Raw genomic sequence first — 16,841 nt, 5'->3', positions numbered from 1 at the left:
CAATTCCCTTATATTTGAATATTTAATATGTACGGAAATAACATTGCATACATTTATTTTTTGTTTTTGTGCACACAACAAATCCATTAGATATGGTTACTAGCATGTGATAATGTTGATAATAGTAATGATGTTGGTAATCAGATGGAGAAAATACAGCATTAGAATCCTGCCCTGCAGTAAATTTAAAATAAACAAACAAAAGCAATAAATTGAAGGCAATGGCGAAGGATATAGCAAAAAAAGCGCAATATACATTAAAAATCAAACGAAATAAAATTAAACAAGGGGAAATCGAAAATTCAATCCCCATTACCATAGCCTACCCGGCTTACTCGCAACACCGATGGTGCTGCTGATGATGATAATGATGATGTTGCTGTTTTCATGTTAAACTAGATTAACATCAGTGGTTTGGGGGAGGCGTTGGTATGGTAATGGGCGTGAAAATTCCAAAATGTTTTTGTAACAAATGAAGTTGTGAAGTTGTTGGCTAATTTTTGATGTTTATTTATATTTGTTTATGGCCTGGTATTTGCCAATGAAGTTAAATGTTGTGAAACACACACAAAATATTGTCTTACCATTTGCCCGGATGCTTTTAAAATCTCTTTAATAATTTATGAAAGACAGATTTTTTCCTACTTTTTCAGTTTTTAAACTAACATAAATATATGTATATAATGATATAAGTACATTTGAGGTTATGGAATTATACATAGAGAAATACCAACACATATTCTTATACTTTCGACTATAGTATAAATAAGTATTATTTTAAATCAAGTTTTTAAGATTTTCATCACAAAACACGGTTGAGTAAACGAGAGGAAACGGAAATTATTAAGCAGTATCACGTCCGCTGGATATTCCCTGTACATTTACGTGCTACATTTCGTAAATGTGTAAATATATATTTAATCTCTAGACATGTTTAGAAAAGAGAAGTCCTAATTCTTTTGGGGGCTACTAAATCCTTTTGCAATAGTATATTTTACGGACATACGTTTTGAAACAAAATTCATCTTTGAAAATTGAGGGCAATAAACCCTTCACAAAACCCTCTAAATATGTCACTGGCAGAAAATACATACGGACATATGAAAGATAAATTTGGCTTTGATGTGCAGTACATGTGTAATATTCGTTCTATGATAAGTTCACTGCTCTCTCATAAAACCATACAACACATGTACACGTTCGCATCTTCATTCCATACTAGTCGTAAATTTTACCAAATTTTAGCTTAAAGCATTAAATTTTTACTGCTTAAATTTACTAATGAAAATTATAAACATAGAAAAATGTTCAACACACTTGCTGCCCAAATTGCTAGCCTCAGGATAAATTATCCTCCCCATGATGAAGACGAAATTTGAGTTTATGCATTCTGCTAATGATGCCAAAAGGTACCATTACCATACTGGATTTGTAAGGTAAAGGTAAAAAATAACTTTGCTACTAAAAAGCCACCACCAATGTCTGTCAGAATACATGGCTTCATTAACTGAGAAATTTTAGAAAGGGGAATCAATTTTTTACATAATTTTTGTTCAATTACATTGTATTAAAATATTATAAATAAAAGTTTATACTTTTAGTTATAAATCAACTTTTTATTAAAAGAATAGAGATACAGTTATGTTTTTTTACCTCATTAAAGACACATTTCATTTAAAGAAACATCAAGGAATATATTGTTTCAAAAATTACTAATAATTATATTATAACTTTCTATAAATATTTATATAAAATATGGTATGTATAAACACCATATTATAATTACAATATATTTAGTAATAAGTTATCACTCACTATATACAGTTATTTTTAATTTAGGTTGTGTAATGATCTTCGCCGGCGCTTTTCCCAATGCTGGGGTATACTAAGAGTATACCAAGGTTCAACACAAGAGCTAAAAATTTGACTGGTAGATTTTCAAAATAACACTTAAAAATGAAATCCAGTCATAAATAACATTATGATAAATTAAAGAATAGTCAGAAAGATGATATCATGTGATATTGAGCAAGAGTTATGGCACAAATATTGTTGAGTTTATTAGCGATAAGTAGTTATTTAACTCATTGACATATATTTACTTAGTTTAACTTGTTTAAGGTAAAACCAAACAATTCAAGTAATGCAATTCTGGGTAGAACTGCTGTAAAGTGTTGCGAACTGTCCAAGATACTAAAATAAACAAAGGGTTTAATATTTTCCAAATCTATTTTAAAATTTTCGCATTGAAAGTATGGAATATAAATTTTTCTTAACTAATCTAAAACTTTTCAAGGCTTTTAACAAAATTAATAAGTAAAATACACTATTTAAATTTAAATTAAAATTTACTTAAATAAGCAATTAAGCTTCTTCTAGTCTAGCCTCTTTCATTAATAATTTTTATATTAAAAATTATATCAAGCAATGTTGATTATAAGCGAAACTGATTTGCTCAAACTAATTTTCATTAAGATTATACATCTTTTACTGAAAATAAATTTTGTTTAGTGTTTTAAAGCATTATTTTAATGCTGTATTGCAACACCTTATCTATGAAACATTAAAAACTAATTATTAATAACACATGTTTAAACCAAGAAATGTGTACTTATTTTAAATTACGAACTTAGTCTATAAAAAAAGAGTAGATAGTTGTCTTCGTCTGACGCTGTTTTTTCTAACCGAGTGATCGATTTTCCTCTTCTCCTTCTGATAATTGTTTTATTTTACGTTATTCTGGGTCATCTTGTATTTTATTTTCTTTGTAGGTTCTATATCAGCACTGCGTGTGATATATCATTACTGGGTTTGCTATGCGTACTAGCTACCGGAATTAGAAATTATTTTATGCTATCGTTTTGAATAAGACTTGGCTATGTTATTCTTCATTAATTCCATTACTAATGATTCTTGGTCACCAGATTCTAATAGCAGTAACTTGGCACATGACTTAAAATTTTTATTTTTGTGACTGCATTTCTTTTTTTAATTAAATAATCCTGCTAATGTTAAAAGTTGTCAAAATTTAAAGTAAATTAGCTTTGAATATGTTGATATATTGTAAGTTTCTGTGATTATATACTCTAAATAAATTCTTCTAAATTCTGAAAATAAAAGTTTACAAAATACTTCTATTACTACAATGAATAAATTAACATCAAAATATTTCATTTAATAAATTTGAATTTTTAAATTATACTGTCAAACCAAAAGTTTCAAAAGACATTAAAATAAATTATTCCTCTTTGATGCAAATGAATAATTAAAATAAATTATTTTAAATAAATTTAATTAAATTACAGCCGCAAAATTTTAAATTTACAGTAGGGATTTTATATAAAAATAAAATAGAAAAAATATTTTATATGAATAAAAAGAAATAAAATATTGATCCATTCTAAAAGGCTTTGCCATTAAAAAAATATATTTAAAAAAAATATAAAAAAAAAGATATTAAAAAAAAAATATAAAAAAAACGCTTTACACTCAATTATTATCATCATCTCCATAAATTATCTTTAACTTTGATATAATAAACTTCCCATTCAAAAAATTTTGTTTCAATATAATGACAATTTCCGATTTCCATGCAATTATTTATTGGTAATTGGTATTGGTAGTATCCGCAATTTTTTTAAAGTATTATAAAATAAGGAAGGCTCCTTATTCTTTTCTGAAAACTGCTTAATATCTATTTAACATTCAATACTCATGTATTGTGGTTGTTAAAAAAAAATACACAATCCGTTTTACTTGAGATTTAGAACTCATCACAATAAAATCTTAAAAGGGAATCGAAGCATAGTTTCGAATTGTTAGCAAACGAAGTCCTACATCACTCAAGTATTTTGACTACTGGAAGTTGATTTGAAAGGAACAATTACAATGTTCACTTAAGATGGGCTAACTGGTACGTGAAGCCAGCATTCCTAAAAAGAAATTGCAAAAGCTAAAGTAAATCTCGTTGTTGGCATTGTTGTGCGTTAAGCCCGTAAAGGATTTACGGCTCAATTTATTCGTTATATGGCTGTCAGTCCACCCTAATTCTTTGCCATGAAAATACAAGAAAGTAAATACGGCAGAAGGAAAGGTTGCATGAATGAATGTGTAAGTTAAAGGGACCTCGTCGTAAAATCAAAAACAAAAGGCAAGTATAAAAAGTTCGATTTGACACAAAAGCAGAAAGCAGTTCAATTTAGCTCCGTTATGACCCTGGTACCAGTTCGCAGCTATTTGTCTGACGCCGCCGTCTGTGCGCGTGTATAAACTGCGGTTAATGTTGGGGGTGCCATAGCGTACAGTTCACCCGCTGTTTATGAAATCCTTGGTTAGTGACTGCTGTTCGTGCTGGTGCTTATTACGTCTGTGCTGCTGCTGGTGTCTCATTGGATGCATTTTTAGAATTTTTAAACATTTTTATCTTGACGTGTCGTTACTTTAAATTCCAGCAAAATCAGACTTCTGTTTCAATATTTAAATTATTCTTCTTCATTTGCTTTGGTATTAAAAGCATCTGTTAATAGTAGGCTTTGTATTGGATGTATGTGTCTGTACGAAATCAAAGGGGATTCCTGCGTCTATCTCGTACTGTTTCTGAACTGAAAGCCAGCTAGGAAATATGGTTCTCGGTGGCATTACATTTTTATCGTTTTTCTGACAGACGGCAGCAGCTTTCTGTCCATTTTGAAAGTCATTTCCGTTAGGAGGGTAAAGTAGCATCGAGCGTGATTTTTGTAGCTTAATAATGTTATCTGGTTTATTGAAGCATTTTATTATACTAATACAACATTCTTCGGTTTGCAGTATATGTAGAAAAAAATTAGTTTTACAAATCTACAAGTATCAGGATAAAATTAGCATATGCTTAGCATGTTTTGTTGATATAAATCAATTAATTGTGTTTTTGATTGATAGATTTATTTACTACTTAGTATGTTTTATGTTTGTAATTAAGGATAAATGGTAATATTGTACACATAATATTAATAGAAAATACTGAAATAAAATACTTAAGGAACATGACAAACTAAAAAAACTAGAATATTTAACATTCTGATTCTAATAATTCTATATAACATATAAAGTCATAACAATCAGCATTTGAATTTATAAGCATTTCTATTTATAAGCATTTCTGTATTTAAATTTTTTTTACCTCTTAAATAATATTATTAACTACACTTTTATGTTACTCAAAAAAAAAATATATAGAATAAACTTAGAATATAGATGAACATCTCTAAAATTAATTATTTCATACACCATATTGTATTTATTATAAACCAATATAACCATATTTTCCCTTATAGTATGGGATTTATGAATTGCATTATATATACAATACTTAACATTAATTTAATAACTTTACTATCCGTAGGTTTTTACTTGGTAGTACTTGTAACATTTTTCTACAGAAGCAACAGAAAAGATGCAGCGGAACTTGCCGTAATTTAAAATGCTACGATAATGTATACTAGTATAGCTATAAACTGTCATACACACATAAATGTTGAACCTATAGATATAACCGCCACCAAATGCTACAAATTTGCAAACATTTTTTTAAACCAAATTAATTTCACTTAATTCCTTTACACAATAATACTTACTCTACTTATGTACCCATGGTTGACCCCAGCTAGAAAGAAGTTAGAAAATTGGCAAGATAAAGCATGCCTGATTAAGAGACGTGTAAGATCTAATAGCCAACACCCGATACTGTTTGAACCATAAATGGTACTGAGTGAGTTTCATTTGCGGCACCTGATCGAAGATTTAAATCTGGTATCAATTGAAGTTGACCCCTTTAATGAGAGTATCGTAGTGACTGTGGTTAAAACCCAATCTTATGCGAAGATAACATTCTCCATATGGATAACTCCATAATCCATATGGAGTTGCATTTTACAACCAAATAAGGTGCTCCAAAGAACAGCAGAAATATTAGAAACCGATCCTTTCTTCTAATAATTAAGCTATCTCTTATATCTAAATGGATACTCACCAGTAATTTTTTTTCTACTACAATTGTTTCTTTAAAAAACACTTGTTGGCGAACATTTGTTAAGTATTTTGATTTATTGAAAAAAAACATTGAATGATTTATTACTTTAACAAATGCATTTCAGTGTCATATTGCATTTTTCTTCTCAGATAAACCAAGTTATATCAATATCGAATTCGTATCTTTTATTTAAAAGATTATTTTATTTTATTTCGTAAATTCAATTAATACTTTTTTTTGGATTTTTTCTTGAAGTGTGTAATTCTTTCACAAGCTTCTATTATTATATAGGCTGCTTCTATTATAACGTTGATTATTACAATATAATTGGCATAAATATATTTTATTATATTCATCGAAGAACCAGAAGAATACGCAGTTAAAATATTTAATTCGCAGTTAAAGTTTTATATATAATTTTATATTGTTTTATGTACAATATACTTATTATACTTATACGTTTTAACTACCAATATCAAAATGTGAAATTCTAACTACTACCACCAATATACCACATTATTGGCACTTAACCACTTATGTACGAGTACTTGTACTTCCAGCAAATAAACATTAACTAAATTAAATTATTATTACTCATCGATTTAAACGTTGATTTTCCAAGTATTGTATTTTCAGCTCCAGTTTTTATTAAACATCAATTTTATTTAGGGTGTGTGTATCTTGAATTCCCATATGGATTCATGTCTTCTTGCTCCAAACAAAGAAATCCCCTAACATCAACCGTGTACAAAATTGGTAATACATCAATTTATCCATTAGCATGGGTGTGAAAAATAATCAAATCTAACACACCATCTCCGAACAATACAATAACAAATTGCATAAAACTGACAAAATAAATAATATTTCAGAAAATTTACTCATGAAGAAGATAAAATATGCGTACAAATCCGAATGAGTGGGCAAAAAAAGAATTAAATTGACAGAAGGATATAAATTGAAGGTGACACAGAAGTGTGTGGGTAAACGTAAAAGGTTATGAGGATACTTATGGATATCTTATGTATATGCCAATTATTGTATATATCATCCGAATATATACAATTCCATCAATTTAATATAGTGCTATATAGAAACCATTGGAAAACAAATTTAATAAAAAAATTTTAATGAGTAATAAGTTTTCTTTTAAAAAATTGTAAAATAATTAAGGATCAAATGAAACTATTGATGAATTTTAATTTAATTTATTAAATCAAAAATTTATTTTTACAATTTTTAATATATGTATATATTATCCTTTTTCTCTTCCTCTGCTAATACTCTTCCATTCTATTATTCTATTTGCACCTATAATTAAGTTTTTACACTCCTATAAATATGCTTTTAAAGTTACCCTTCTCCTAGTTTTTTAAACTTATCTTATGTACTTACTATATATATTGTTTAGGAGGTGGAGAAGTTAAAAATATATTTATGTAACAGAGTGTGAGAAAATGAGTGAGCAAGGATGAGGCTGTTAATTTTAAAATCAAATTTAATGCTTTAATTTAAAGATTAATTTTGTAAATGTTTGTGTCCTAATGTTAATTTGAATTATTAACATTTATAATAGATTAATACTCGTGCAATACATTCAAACCAACAGGTAATTAACCAAAATATTACAATGAGAATGGCTCTACTTAATATAGCAATTATGTATTTTATAATTCGTTTTCTATTTATTAATGAGATAATAATAAAATATAATATATAATATATAATATATATTATATATAATATATAATAAATATATAATGTATAATTTTAATATGAAAAGATTAGACAAACAAGAACATATTTTTAAAATATACTATAAATTAAATATAAATATAAATTGGTTTAATTTTATTAAGTTAATTCTAGAAACGACTAAAAAATGGTAAAAAAAATAACACAAATTAGTTACTCAATTAATATAATATAATTAGAAAGATACATACTTATATATATATATATATAATGCGATTGTAAAAGATATTTTGTTCCTGTAATCAATTATATCCAAAACTAAACCAAACGATATAATTTTTACAATGAATTTTGTTTCCTATAGCATAAATCTAAATTTTAAATTAGAATATAATGAAATACCAAAAAGTTTCCTTGAGAAAAATATATTTTTGAGTCTCCGGCCTATTTGTGAACCATATCTAAACCTAAATCCAACAACCAAAAAGGTTGCTTTTATAAATTATGCTTTAGATAATTTAAAGTGCATATAATATAATATATAATATAAAAAAATTTGGGTCCTATTTGATGTCAGTAGCTTAAATGATAGCTATATCTTAATTTGAAATGATGTAAACAAAATTTTATACATTCTCTTATATGAATATCTGTATTGAAAACTGAAAAAATTATTTAGTTTATATGTTAACTATAGAATATAGTATTTCGATTTTGACAAATCCATCGAATGACCAGGGCCCATTTCCGTAAAATTGTGTACTTGAAAAAATATATTGAAAACTATGTTCTAATATTTGAAAAACTGAGGGACTGAACTCAATATGAGGTGCTGATTAAGAATTTATATACTTATAGGGTTAACGGAGTTTTCTTTAAACGTTAACAAACCCTTTTCACACTTTTTTTGTGAGAGCATAAAAATAATAGTTATATTTTTTCATCACTACCAAGTCCTATTAAATGACGAAAAGTATTCAGCAATCAATCAAATTAAAAACATTAAAAAGTTACGTCCTGAGTTTAGAATATTAAAATATCTATGATGTCATTTGTAAAGTAATTAAAAACTTTCTGACAGTTTCATTTTATAACAATTTTCTTGCAATTTGCTTTTTATGTCAAAATTTTACTCATACATTAGATACTATGACATCCTTTATGATTTTACTCAAAACTAGATGAAACAAGTCTTTAGATATAACTTTATGAAAAGTTTTTATTAGTTTCAATTCATTTTTAAACCTCTTGAAAATCAAATAATTTCACATAACTCTTATCTTAAGTACACTTCTCTAAAATTGTATTTTCCTGTACTCATCAGCAATTCAAAACAAAACTTTGAGTACAATGAGCAATAAAATTATTATAAAATCATTTCCTATGACGAACATGATAGAGATATTATATAAAAAATATACAAAAGGAATACAATGATGTCAAATTTAATGCAATTTATTATCTTTTTCATTATCCTCGCTTCTCAATCCACTTGTTTATGCATATAAAAATTTAACATAAACCGTACGAGTGCAGGCAATCTCACAATAAAGTCACGTGGCTACAATTTGAGCGTCCGTTCCATTGTTTGTACTACCTATACCACATTACCAAACAATATTAGCAACAAGAACCGCAACTTGTTCTTCTCTGTACATCAGGCATATACACTCCCATGCACAGACACAAAACTTGTCATGTTGTTATCCTTACTGTGTTTTGATAGTAAATTAATGTTGGGGTTACGAGACTAACAAGATTTTGGGTGCGTAACAAGGCGCACAACATCAGGACAACACCACAATATAACACGGTGACAACAATAATAAAATAGCAGTAAAAACAAAACCAAGAATAGAGCAAGCAACACTGATAAAAAACTCTCCTAGTATGAAGTATGGTACTGGAACGAATGTGCCAGTACAAACCGGAAACGGTGAAAACAACCGTTGACAAAGGCCACAACAGTTGATAATAAATTCCGCTCAGAAATTCGAGCAAGTAAAAATGCAGTGCAAAAGTGGGGTGGCGAACATTAATTCAAATTAAGTAATTAACATTGTTGTGGGTGTGCTGATGTATATTTGTGAGAGGACAAAGAAGCAGGGCGTTGGTGAGTATATGGTTACTAGAGCTAATATTTTATATAATCTCATTAGATGAAACTGCGATGCTACTGTAAAAGTTTGAAACTTTTTTTGAAATTGTAAACCCAGAATTAATTTAGTGTAATTAAAGTGAGTACCATGACCAACTCAAGGTATTAACATCAACTTTTAGTAACCTTTGGCATAAAAGTAATTTATAAATTAAATTTTATAAAAGGGATTGCAAATACAAGCGAATAATTTGTAATTTCAATTTTTTTTCAAAAATATTTCAAACAGCAATACATTCATATTTTTTTATAATATCTAATTAAATAAATGCTTAAATTATTATAAAGGATCATTTAGATGAAAGGAAAAGGATGGAATGTATATGTTGAAATTTATATATCACATGACAATTGTGAAGTAAAATACAACTTTAAGCAGTTTACACATATGTTACTTTTTTTACAGTATGTGGAAAGGATCGAAAGCCACAGTGTGAGACTTGAACCCACAAAAACCACCTCTTAGGAATGAATGGAGAAGATTTCCACAGCAATGTGGAAACTTCATTCCAGTAACCAGTAATCATTCCAGAGATGAGAATATATAGACTTAATACCTAGTAAACTAGGTACAACTAAGCCAGAAAGCAAAAGCATGAATTAAGTAGAATAGGTGATATTGTTCCCATATATGTTTTTTTATATAAAATAAATTATTGTATAAAAATTCATGGTTCTTGTTAAAAAATTAATGATAAAAATAACTGTAAAGGTTGATTTTGTAGAGAGAATACAATTTTTATTATTTATAAAATTTAATAGTTTTAAATTCATTCAATGAAGCGTAGCACTATGATTGTGGAAGATCTATTGTTGCTAAAACTTACATTAAAGTTACAGATAAAGTTTATGAATACAAAATAAAGCAAGTTTCATTTTATCAAATAAATTACTAATTAGTGATAGTAATTAGCTTGGGATTGAAATGATTAATAACTGTTGTCCTTATTTTTATAGTGTCACGAAATTATCAACATAAATGAACAAAATATCACAGATATTTCTTTTTCACAATTGAAGGAAGAGTCTCAAATCGATTAACTTAAAAGTTGCTGACATTATGTATTATTGTTTCTAGTATACTATTCTCCGTTTTATATACAAATCATACTTTATTTTTAAATAATATTAATATCTGCATAATACTTCAAAATAACATTATAAAAATGTATATCTAGTTACAAAAATGCACATTTTACCAAGTATTAACTATTATTAAATAAAAATATACATCTTAATTATTAAAATATCTGATGTGATAAATTAACTATAGAAAGTATTAAAGCATAACATTAAATAGAATTTCAATTATGAACTTTTCTCCGTTCTAGAAAATTAAATAAAATTGCTTAAGTGCAGGATAAAGTTAAGTGAATTCTGAAAACGAATTAGCAGAGAACTTGTAATATTGCAGAAAACACACTTGTAACGCTTACATTATGTACACAGTGTCATAGTACATGTAGGAATATAGCATCCAACTTTCATATGTGGAAATCCTTTATATTTTTTTCTTATGTAGTTCTATGCATTGTTAAATTAAAAAAAAAATCGTAAACGAAAAAGTTTATATTACAACGTTAGTCACTGAAACGAAACCTATTAACCCCCTTTCCATGCAACAAGAAGAGCGCACTTGTACATGACACTTTTCGGAATTGTCTGTGAAAAAAAGCAACATTCAGAAAGGGTTGTACTTATTGTGGAAAATGTTGAATGGGTGGAGGTGAAGAAAAAAGATTCTGTAATATACGAATAAAATACAAAATAAAAAAAATATTAAAATTTTTAGAATATTCACAGAAAACTTTTTAACTTTGATCTAAAATAAATGGTAAAACATTAAAAATTTTAAATAAAAATAAATTGCTAAAATTTATAATTATTCATTAGCCTTCTTAAATAAAGTTTTAATTAAAAATTTAATTGGTGATGAAAATTAGGATCAAAACAAAATTTTTTTAAAACAAAAAATGTTCAAAAGTTTAAATAAAAAATAAACTTGGAGTTGATAGGGTATTATTCATTTTATATATAACTGAAAATGAATCCTTTATAAAAATAAAATAACAGAAAAAAATTTTTTCTTGCTATTATTTATTATTATTATATTTTTATTTTTATTTGTATACTTAAAATTAATTTTAAAGACATTTTAACTACTTACACATTACATGACATGTTTAAATTTTAAATAAGTTCACTAATCATACATTAATTCGTCAAGATTTTAATGGTATCTCACAATCAAAAAAAAAACCATTGTATAGTGTTAAACTTATTCTAATCTTAATACATCGAACAAAATATAATTTTCACTCTTATAATGCTGTATTATGGATCTCAATCATACTTAATATATAATAATTTATGATTTCTCCAGATTTCTTGTCATCATTGTGATTCAATTATATCACTATAACACCATCTTGTCTTAAATACTGTGTCATAATATAGTATAATAATCGCTTTAACTCTTCCACTTAATTGCTCTGGTGCCTAATGATAAGTCTTATTGTCATTATTGTGTACAGAATAACATACTATATACTTCGACTCGGATTGTATATTGTGTATTGTGCCAGTTGTCTTTACTGCTTGTTAGGCTTATGATGCCCGTGAGTGATTGATATGATTTTGTTTTATTTCATTTATTTTATGGGACAACTATAATGTTCCTAAGATGAATTAGTCTGCTGCTAGCATTCACAGAGAATGTACTCAGACGTTTTAACGTCTATTTCACAAAACCTGGAGATTTTGATCGCTGAGACTCTGATTGATATAATATCTTACTCTGCTCACAACTTTGTGAGAATTTGAAGAGTTTTTAAAGAATCTGTGTGAGACTATCTTGATTATCAAGCTATCTTCTGTTCAAGCATCAATTTCGCAAAAGCGATCGTTATTATTCCCTGAAACTTCGATTTTATTGAGATGGTATCACAACATGTTCACTGTACATTGAGATGGAATCACAGCAATAAAAATGTCCGCTATATACAATGTTAAGAGGCTGTTTAAGATTGCCTTGAATAGGCATTCACAGAGAATATATTTAGATATTTAACATCTATTTCACAGAAACAAGATATATTGATTTCTGACGCTCTAATTTTGTTGGGATGGTGTCTTAACTTGCTCGATAAGCACTTGGCTTTTACAGTTCTTTCAGTGATACCTGATTTTTTCTGGTCAACATAATGGGTTCGGTTCAATTAATTGAAGTTATTTATATTTAAAGGTGCTGGTCAAAAGGTGCTGGTTATTCAAAACAAACATATTGTTTTTAATCGACGAATTAAATTAGAATTATTTGTTTCAATTCTATAACTTATACAGTTATTTTTTAGCTGTGCACACATATATAGTATGTCACAGCGATATATTTAGTGACCTTACAGTGGCGTATACAAAAAACTTGCTTAAGTAGAGTTTTAAAAATAAATTCTTATAATTAATTTAATTAATTAATTAAATTTCAAATAACAGTTTTTAATTTACAAAATCTATTGCATCTAGTGCAATCCGATATACTAAAGGATGATTTAAACCCCAAATTGTGTACGCCACTATTTATAACAATAGAAATAATCAATAATAAAAATATATTATATTTTTTAAGAAAAAAATTTGACTTAATGAGGAAATACTTCAGAAAAAATTTAAAATAAAGAACATTACAATTTATAAAGTATATCCTCCCATTTCCCAAACGGTTACCATCATTTGAATGGTTTTCTACAGTATTCTTAAAACAAAATAAAGTAGTTTTTATTAAATTGTAAATAAATCATTTTACTTTCAAAATAAAAGAAAAATGGTTTATCTTTGAAGTTTTCCTATGGGTTTCTATTACAAAATGTAGTTTCATTCTTAAAATATTAAATTTCAATTTACACTTCTTTTATTATTACAATTCAATAAAGAAAACTACTACCTTTGAATTTCATTTTTTTGCATTTATGTGGATGAATTTCAGACAAATCCGAGCATGGAAACTCTATTTCAGAAATAAATTAGAACTTTACTTCTTGTCTGAATAGAAAAAAAAATTCTTATAAATTCAATTTATTCCTTTAGCAACTTTAGTAAGAACGGTATTTTATTTTATGTTTCTACTGTCTGAAATATGTTCATATACCAGTAATGTTTTACTTTTTTATTATTTTGTATATTCAATCAACGTTAAATCTATATCACAGAATATGTTTTTCGACACATTTATTATTTACTTATTGCAAGATGGGCAAGAAAGCACTGGGTTGTGATTGTTTCCGTCTTAATGCTTCATAAATTGTGTTTATATCCGGAATATTCATTTTCGATTTTAGCAATTATTTGAACATTTAAACTAAAATAAAGTATGTGGCTTTGGCTTATCACATCTATTAACGATGGATTAAAAATCTGTAGTATGTTCTCAACTCATGTAACTTAGTATGTGTGTAGCAAAGAATATTAAGTTTTCCTTCATGCTTAAGTACTTAATTATTCCTTAGTTTTTATATTATATATATATTATACTATTATTATTAAAAGAAGGAATCGTGCACTGTGACCTAAAAGATCTATTGTGTCCCTTAGTCAGAATAGAGTATTTCACCAAGTCCGATTTCTTTAATGAAAGTCAGTATAGAGCCTATCTTTCCTAGTCTTGAATCCTTATGATCCCTGAAATACCCCCCTAGGTATTTCTTCCGCTTGTGCATCAGTGCCGGGCACTCCTCAAGCACATGATATGTAGTTTTTCTCTTTTCTCTACAGTATCTGCAGTCTGAATTGGATTGAATTCATAACTTCGATAGATGATTATTCAATCTATAGGGATCGGTCAATAATCCCGTAATAATTCTTAGGTTATTTTTTGGTTGCGCTATGCAATCTTTGAAGCGTTTTAGGTTGTAAGTACCTAAACGCATTTTAGAATGTAAAAGGCTTAGTAGCCTTTCCCAATAGAGTTCTCAAATGTATATGATATGTATATACATAGCAATGTTTATCTAATGATGTGCAACACCGAAGTGTTTCCAATGAAACTGTAAAGCTATATCATTTTTTCCAGTGCATAACATAAAATAAATAATATATAGCAACTACAGCGCAATATCACTTTAAATGTAATATATAGTTACAGTTGATATAGTTGATGGTTTTGCAGCATAGATGGTTAGGAACTATCATATCAGAGAATTTGTAGCATATGCAAAACAACATTCAGACAAATTTTTAAAAAATTTCGAAAATATATGGAAAATTTTCAAAGTATCTTCATTTATTTTATTACAAATTTGCACTCACTGAAGAACAAAGTAATAACATATGCACTCTAAATCCCTAAGGACATAGAATAATTACGACGACTGGTATGTATGATATATAACTAATGCTTTACTATAATAAGAGAATGAATAAATGTATCAAATTTATGTTATCTATCGTACAACAAACTATTATAAAATATTTATATTAAATGGATATAATAATAAATAAAAGGGAAAAAATGATTATATAGAGGGTCGCTTCGTTCACAATGAAATAAACTCAAAACAGAATTCCTTGAATGATGTACCACATGAGTATAATACATGGGTCTACACTTTAAAGATTGTATTTTAAAAAAAACTACAAGAAAATTATTGTTGCGTTAAGCAATTTTAAAAAATTCAAAAATGTTGAATATACACAATAAATTTTTTTACTCCACATGACTACTTAAATTATTATGTACCTATACTCGCATACGTGAAAGGTGTTAATATCCAAGGTTTCTAGTTATGATATATATATCCAACATTTATGCATTTTGATTTTATACAATAATAATTGAAAAATCTCATGCTGTGCGTAAAATAAATATTTTTACTGGTTAAATTACTTTTTCATTCAAGTTTGCGGCAGGAAGGTTCTTAACGGAAATTGGTGGTGGTTGCAGTTGTAGAAGATTTGTGTTAACTTGTACATTTCTGCACGTGGCAACATTAAAGCTCCAACAACACCCCAATCATTATTAACATACCGGAATTCTAGTTAAGGTTACCTAAACAACAAACAAAGTGGTTCGTTCACTCGGCTTTTCCTGAATTTCGAAATGAACACAACAAAGCCTTTGTACCAAAAGGCTTATTTTGGCATTTGCATTTTTAATGAAAGAATATGATAAAAGGCTTACGAAGTTTGTAAACATTTTGAACCGTCATTTTAAATACGTCATAAAAAGGTTACATAAAAATATTTCAGGTATTTCATGAAAGCATAGTGATATGCTGCAGTGTTTGAGATACACTCCTATTCTCACGAAATATTAATGTAACTGTAATGTCTATTAAGTGCTTCATTTTTTTTTATAAAGTTTTTGATGGCTGTTGTTAGAGAAGTTCAATAGTTGTCTTCTACTTCATGATCAAACTGTAACTACTACATTTTTTTTCTGTAGCAAGTGAGAAACCTTAAAACCCATAGCAACATATTTGAGCCCATGATAACCACCTGATAAATGAGTTAATACTGGTCTAAATTCTGTGAAGAATCAATCACTGAAATCCATTCGCAATATCAAGAAAAAATTAAAGGTCAATATTTAAACATATTGCTTCTAAAAAATTGTATAGTGTTTCTGATAGCATTATTCTTTTCGAGATATTAAGTATAAAAATAACACTGTTTAATAGTTATTAGTGGTTTTAAACTTTGTTTTATAACAATTAATATATATTTATTTATGAAATATTGACAGTTAATACTGGATTTCTTTCAGTTAGAATAGTTAAAGTTTCATATAGACTAATTATTAAAAGAACTGACTTGTATTTGTCAATAAGTTATCTTTAAACTCAGTTATTAAAAATGTATGCTTATTATACATGATTATGCCCATCAAAATGGGAGAAATTAGTTGAGATTCGAATATAGCCAGCATTAAAGCTGATGCTTCAATTATAATTAAGTTCTTAAAAAAAAAATTTTAGCATATATAAGCCT

At 27.4% G+C, this 16,841-nt stretch overlaps 2 protein-coding genes across 2 annotated transcripts in view; one reads left to right on the top strand and one right to left on the bottom strand.

Annotated features, from left to right (window-relative positions):
* LOC119682982 (choline O-acetyltransferase-like) overlaps nucleotides 1-16,841 on the bottom strand; it is a gene marked incomplete at its 3' end in the record, with an annotated part of 108,621 nt that overhangs the window by 28,792 nt on the left and 62,988 nt on the right.
* Nucleotides 1-16,841, top strand: part of LOC119676597 — a 36,603-nt gene that overhangs the window by 991 nt on the left and 18,771 nt on the right. The window lies entirely within an intron of this gene.

Source organism: Teleopsis dalmanni, chromosome 2, assembly GCF_002237135.1.
Source record: "Teleopsis dalmanni isolate 2A chromosome 2, ASM223713v2, whole genome shotgun sequence".
In the NCBI taxonomy this organism is placed as follows: domain Eukaryota; kingdom Metazoa; phylum Arthropoda; class Insecta; order Diptera; family Diopsidae; genus Teleopsis; species Teleopsis dalmanni.
Note: the sequence above shows the minus strand (reverse complement) of the source record. Positions and strands in the feature narration are given on the sequence as shown.